The sequence below is a fragment of the Zophobas morio genome, unplaced genomic scaffold (assembly GCF_036711695.1).
Source record: "Zophobas morio isolate AGI-343-1 ecotype UQ-CSIRO unplaced genomic scaffold, CSIRO_AGI_Zmor_V1 ptg000049l, whole genome shotgun sequence".
Lineage (NCBI taxonomy): Eukaryota > Metazoa > Arthropoda > Insecta > Coleoptera > Tenebrionidae > Zophobas > Zophobas morio.
In genome coordinates, this window is record NW_026972154.1 from 192527 (window position 1) to 198896 (window position 6370).

General features: G+C 34.3%; 1 long non-coding RNA gene across 1 annotated transcript; it reads right to left on the bottom strand.

The window, feature by feature from the left end:
* Nucleotides 1–4404: 4404 nt before the first annotated feature.
* LOC135142700 (uncharacterized) lies at nucleotides 4405–6009 on the bottom strand. The gene is made up of 3 exons (XR_010282593.1): nucleotides 5936–6009; nucleotides 5280–5479; nucleotides 4405–5172 (listed from the first exon to the last, which is right to left on the bottom strand). It is a non-coding gene; the product is annotated as an uncharacterized LOC135142700 (long non-coding RNA).
* Between the last annotated feature and the right edge of the window lie 361 nt (nucleotides 6010–6370).

Sequence of the window (6370 nt, forward strand, 5' to 3'; positions counted from 1 at the left end):
TAATAAACAATGAATAAATAATGAATAAGTATTGAATAAGTAATGAATAACTAATGAATAACTAATAAATAAATAATAAAAAAATAAATAAAATAAATATTCGAGTTTTATCTAATAATATACTTATTTCCCTTATTTTCCGTACCTATTTCATTCAGCCCAGTGCTCTTCCATCCTCGTTTAACACTTCTTCCCAACTTTACTTCGATTCTCTCAATCCTTCACATCCTTCCAGCATATGCTCTATTGTTTCTCCCCCTCTTCAACATATTGTACACCTTCTGTCAGTTTCATCCATCCAAAAATTATTTTCTTTCTCTTCATTTCAACACCTAAATCTCGCCATCATCCTTTTCTCCTTTACACACACACTCTTTCTCTGTGTGTGTGTCCTTTGGTACGTCCTCCTTTGCTATTTTTCTATACTCTGCATTATATCTGGACCCCCATATTCTCGATCTGCGTTCTAGCTTGTGTATATCCTTATCTCTTACACTCAGTTCTTCTTTCATACTCTTTCTCATTTCTTTCATTCTCTCTATTTCTTCACATGAATATCCCTTTCCTTCATAATACTTGTCTCTTTCATTCCAAACCTGTTTACCTCCTTCCTTTCTTATTTCTTTCTAACATTCGTGCAATGTTTTACAATAACCGCTCTCACTGAACTTCTCTTCAAATCCAACCGCCCTTTTAACCGCTTCCACTCTTATTTTCCCCCTTTTTGTTTCTTCTCTCACTACATACCCCGGTGGGATATTGGGATTTCCAATCCCAATGTCCATTTTAAGTATTTTTCTTGCACTCTCTCTATTTCTTCATATTCCCTCCATCCCCAAATCTCAGCTCCGTTCATAAATACACTCTTGATCAAACTATCAAACATCATCATTCTTCCCTTATAATGACGTCCAAATTTTCTCTTTCCTATTCCCCATACTATTCCTATCAGTTTGTTCGCGTTTCGGACCATTTCTTGAATTTAATTTTTAAAATCTGGAAAGGCTCAACAGCTAGCAGAAATATATTCTTCAAGCAGTTTATCTTTTTATCCAAAATGCCAAAACCATATTTTATTTTTACATGTAATAACCGGCTGCGATACTACATCAGCACTGTTCAGAAGAGGTAAAACGTGCGCTAAAATATTTGAAGAAATTAACGCGTCTCCTCAAACGATAATCACAAAAGGAATTCGCTTTCTCCTTATGGTTTATGGAGCTCCAAAAAAAATAGTTGTTTCGTCAAACTACACTCCCACCTGCTCCGAAAAAACTTCTAAACACTATTTTTTGCAATTGCAAAAAAGGTTGTTGTACTAAGTGTGGCTGTAGAAGAGTAGGGTTGTTGTGTTCACCAGCGTGCACTAATTGCGAAGGTCACTCTTGCTCGAATGTTCAGTGGAATCCAACAGACGAAGATTCATGTAATATCGAAGAAGAGACAACTGATTCATCTTCAGTTGAAAAATTTATGAACATCCAGCAAGAAGAGGAAGAAGAAGAAATTGAAGAAGACATGACTGTTGAAGTCGAATTTGAAAAGTATGAATCAGATTAAAATGTTAACAGATTTTAGAACCATAGTTTAAATCAATCAACTATATCAATATCAAAATCAATAATCATCATGCAGTAATTACAGCATTTTCCCATAAAACTCCGTCGTAACAAATCGTAGGCCTACAGGGGAAACCACGTTGAAAAAAATTGGTCTAAAGAGTTTAGACAGTACTTCCCTCGCTGTCGGAAACTTGACGACAGCATGCCTATTGTGTTTTTTTCTGATTACATTTTTGTAGTGGGAATTTAAAAAAAATTGCGAAGACGTCATCAACATTTTTGCAAGGACACGTATATCAGTTGGGATAGATGTAGTGTAATACTAAGAATAAAATTATTGTATTCCCAAATTTTCGGGAAAATGAATTGAGTCGTTTTGAATATTGATTTGTTATAATATTATATTATTATTATAAACATTATTATTATTATTATTATAATCAATAAAATAACGAAACAATTTACTCACGTATAAGGCGCCGGCGTGTAATATGAGAGGGAACTGAAAATCGTGTATGTATAAGCATTCGTAATTTAAGATGACAAGCGTAACAGCATACGTGAGAGTCAAACAGAGAAACTGTAAACAAAACGACCATCGGTTTTATTGCTTCGACTTCCGCTTATTATATAAAACATTGGGTTTTATTTTAATTTTTGACGGTGGAATTCACAATTGGTTGATTATAAACATGTCTATACCACATTCGCGGAACCTAGAGAGCGCGCAAAACAAATGTACGTCTGTAATGTTAAAGTCGATGTAAATAAGCGTGCTACCCTTATGTTTCAACCGAGTTTTTACTTTAAAAAATTTTGTGTCTACCAAATTGGGTTGGTCCAATGTAATATTAATAATAAGTGTTGCCTTTAATTTGATCAATAAAACAAATTGACTTCATTAATTTTTTTGAGCCACCTCTTAAGAAAATCTAAAAAATATGAATGGAATGATAAATCACAAGTACAAACTCATCATCTTTTTTGCATTTTAGATAGGATTTCTTTAGCAAAATTTAAGGGTGACGTCACCAATTTTTTTACGAGGGATGAACAAATACATTTTGAACAAAAGTTTACCATGCTTATAATAACTTTAAAATATCTCCAAGATTCCAAAGCATTCGGTTTTGTAATTCCTGATTAAATCGATAAAATAAATTCACCCATTCATTAATTTTTTTGAGTCAGCCTGTATATGTAAATCCAAAAATTATGAATGGAATGATAAATCACAAGAAAAGACTCATCATATTTTGTACATTTTAGATAGGATTTATTTAGCAAAATTTTGTGGTGACGTCATAAATTTTTTAGGGGGGATGAGCAAATATATTTTGATCAAAAACTTACCATGCTTATGATAACTTTAAAACATCTTCAAGATTTCAAGGCATTCGGTTTTGTAGTTCCTGAGTAAACCAATAAAATAAATTTACGCATTCATTAATTTTTTTGAGTCACCCTGTATATGCAAATCCAAAAAATATGAATGGAGTGATATATCACAAGCACAGACTCATCATATTTTGTACAGTTTAGATAGGATTTATTCGGCAAAGTTTCGAGCTGACGACATCAATTTTTTGGAGGGGATAACCAAAAATATTTTGACTAAACATTTATTATGCTCTTTATAACCTTAAAACATGTGCAAGATTTCAAAGCATTCGGTTTTGTAGTTCCTGAGTAAACCAGTAAAATAAATATACGCATTCATTAATTTTTTTTGAGTCACCCTGTATATGCAAATCCAAAAAATATGAATGGAGTGATATATCACAAGCACAGACTCATCATATTTTGTACATTTTACTACGTACTTACTATGTACAATTTTGAAGTGACGTCATCACATTAGTGGTGGGGATGACTAGACAAATTTTGGTTAGCGTTTTACCATCTACATGATATTCCTAATATAACTACAAAACTTCACAACAATCGATCCAGTACTTTCGGAGATTATCTGTCTAATAAAAATCCGGGACGGCAGACAGACGGACAGACGGACAGACAGACGGAAATGGGAGACCTATTTCTTGGTCTTCTAGGGGTCATGAAAGATCGAGAAAACGTAAAAGTAGAGAGTCGGCCGACGGACTCGATTACAATACTTCCTTTGCTTACGCTCGGGAAGTAAAAAACGCGCCAAGTAAACTACATCACAGGTGGAGTGGAAATGTGTGCATATCATGTAGAATGTAACTCCTTCAACTTTTAGAACGGCGATATCTTAGGAATGGTCATTCTTAGGGAAAAAAGTACAAGAGCCAGTTTAGTATATAATTTTAAGCTCTATAATTTTTGTCTGAACTATATTTTTGATAAAACTTACCGTTTTCGAGAAAAATCGAAAAAACAAAAAAAAAATGACTTTTGACCTTGAATAAATTTTTTAGCACACTTGGGATCTATGGGGACTTTTGACAATTTATTTCTACTGGTGTACCCAAGGTCTGTACCAAAATTCAGCTCTGTCGGAGTTTTTGTTATTTGATCATTATTTTTATGTCTATTTTGACCGGACTAGGATATACATAAGCAAGAACGCAAATCGAGAATATCGGAGTCTAGATATAATGCAGAGTATAGAAAAATAGTAAAGGACCAAGTACCAAAGGACACACACAGAGAGAAAGTCTAAAAGAGGAAAGAATGATAGCGAGTTATAGGTGTGGAAATGAGGAGAAAGAGAATAATTTTTGGATGGATGAAACGGACAGAAAGTGTAGGATATGTTGGAGAGAGGGAGAAACAATAGAACATATGCTGGAGGATGTGAAGGATTGAGAGAATCGGAAGAAAGTAGGGAGAAGTACTAAACGAGGATGGAAGAGCACTGGACTGGACTGGATGAAAGAGGTACGGAAGAAGAACTAAGAAAGCAAGGGGTGGGCAAGCAGAAAGAATAGAACAATTATTATTACATAAAACTTTTTAATTATTTATTTATTTTTCATTATTTATGATTTGTTATTATTTATGATTTGTTATTATTTATGATTTGTTATTATTTATGATTTGTTATTATTTATGATTTGTTATTATTTATGATTTGTTATTATTTATGATTTGTTATTATTTATGATTTGTTATTATTTTTTATTATTTATTATTTTTTATTTATTTTTTATTTTTTACTACTTTTTATTATTTATTTTGCTGCTGCTGTAAGAGGTTCTGCTGGTAAAAGCTGTCCATTTGGCTTTTCTCTCCAATGCACTTCTTTTTTAACTTGGCGCTCTGATAAACCCAGAGTAGCAGCGAGTTTCGATTTTTGTTTGATTGTTATGTAACAATTAAATAAAGTGGATTCTTTTTCTAATTCGATCCTTTGGAGGTCCGAATAAACTATTCGGTATTTGTCCTTCGTTCCTGTTTTCCTAGGGTTGCACTGACTCTGATAACTCGTCTACTCATCCACTCGAAGGGGGTCCTCGCTGGCGGTGCCCTCGCCACATGGCCTTTGGAGGTTTTGGGGCGAGATGCTCCTGTTTCCCGAACTCCAAAAAATCCCCGTTGGTGAATACGGAATGCGTTAGCACGTGGTCGTGGTGGGGCCACATTTGCGGCTCCTAGATTTGGCCGGCGGCGCGGCGACGGCTTCCTGCAAAATGTATATTAACAATGTTGCAATGAATTTTTAGTAATCATGTGGATTGAATGCTGGGTCCTGAGTAGACTTTTCAATACATTAATGCAGTTTAGTCTTACCTCAGGTGTTTGAAGGTCTCTGATCAGTCCAACTCCAAAATAATCTTTCATTGAAGCGAAAATTTGTAATATCATGTTGCGTCGATAATGGTCCAAACCGTTTCTTAATTCTGATTCTTAGCGTTGAATATTTATCCTCAGATGAAAAACGTGCTGGATGAGATAAAATAGTTGATATAGATAGGAGTTGTAGTAAGGTTCTAAACAAAAAAAATATAATTATCGCATGGGGTTTTGAAGTTTGGCAAGGTGTTGTAAAACTGTACCATTTGCAACCTCTGGTATGTCTCTGTTTCTGTCTTCTTCTGATAGACTGTATTTAAACAGGCAAAGAATGCCCGCGTAACTGTATCGGACTATAAGACAGAAAGAGAAACATTCCGCTTTACAACATCTTGCCAAAATTAAAGGAATTCTACCATAATAATAGTAAATAAAAATCTGAAAGATAGTATTTTTGGGGTGCAAATTAAAAATAATCAACAAAGCTTACAATTATTTAAAATATTCATTATTTTTTAACGTCCAGTGAAAGCCAAACAAGTGATATCTGCGAAACTTTAGAAAGACGTTTTTAAAAATTGGGAAAAAAATTCTTATCACCGAAAGCGATTACTTTGCCACCCCCAAAACATACTAATGCAGTTCAGTCTTACCTCAGGTATTGATGTTAATTTGTTGAGAACTCAACCAGAACAGCTCCTGTCCTGGTTGAGCTCTCGACAAGAACAGAAAACAGCACTGATGTGTACTTAACGACCTACCGCTATCGAACCGAAAGAGTGGGGTGGAAAATGGTGGTGGAGCTTGTACCCCCAGAAGGTGGTAGTGGGGAGGACATTTCTAGAAAACAGAAAATTGTTTGGTAGTGAAAAATTAAAAACTAAATCTAACGAGTTTTGGCAGTATGTCATACGGGAAAATGGATTATCGACTTTTTAACGGGGACAATTTTATGTATCCTGACATATGTTATTTGTTTTATAAACACTGAGACGACGTCGTTAACTCTGTGGACGGGAAGAAATTCTAATTGTTGTTTTTCAATCGTCAATGTTACTATTTTGCTGTTATAAATTTAATTTGTATAC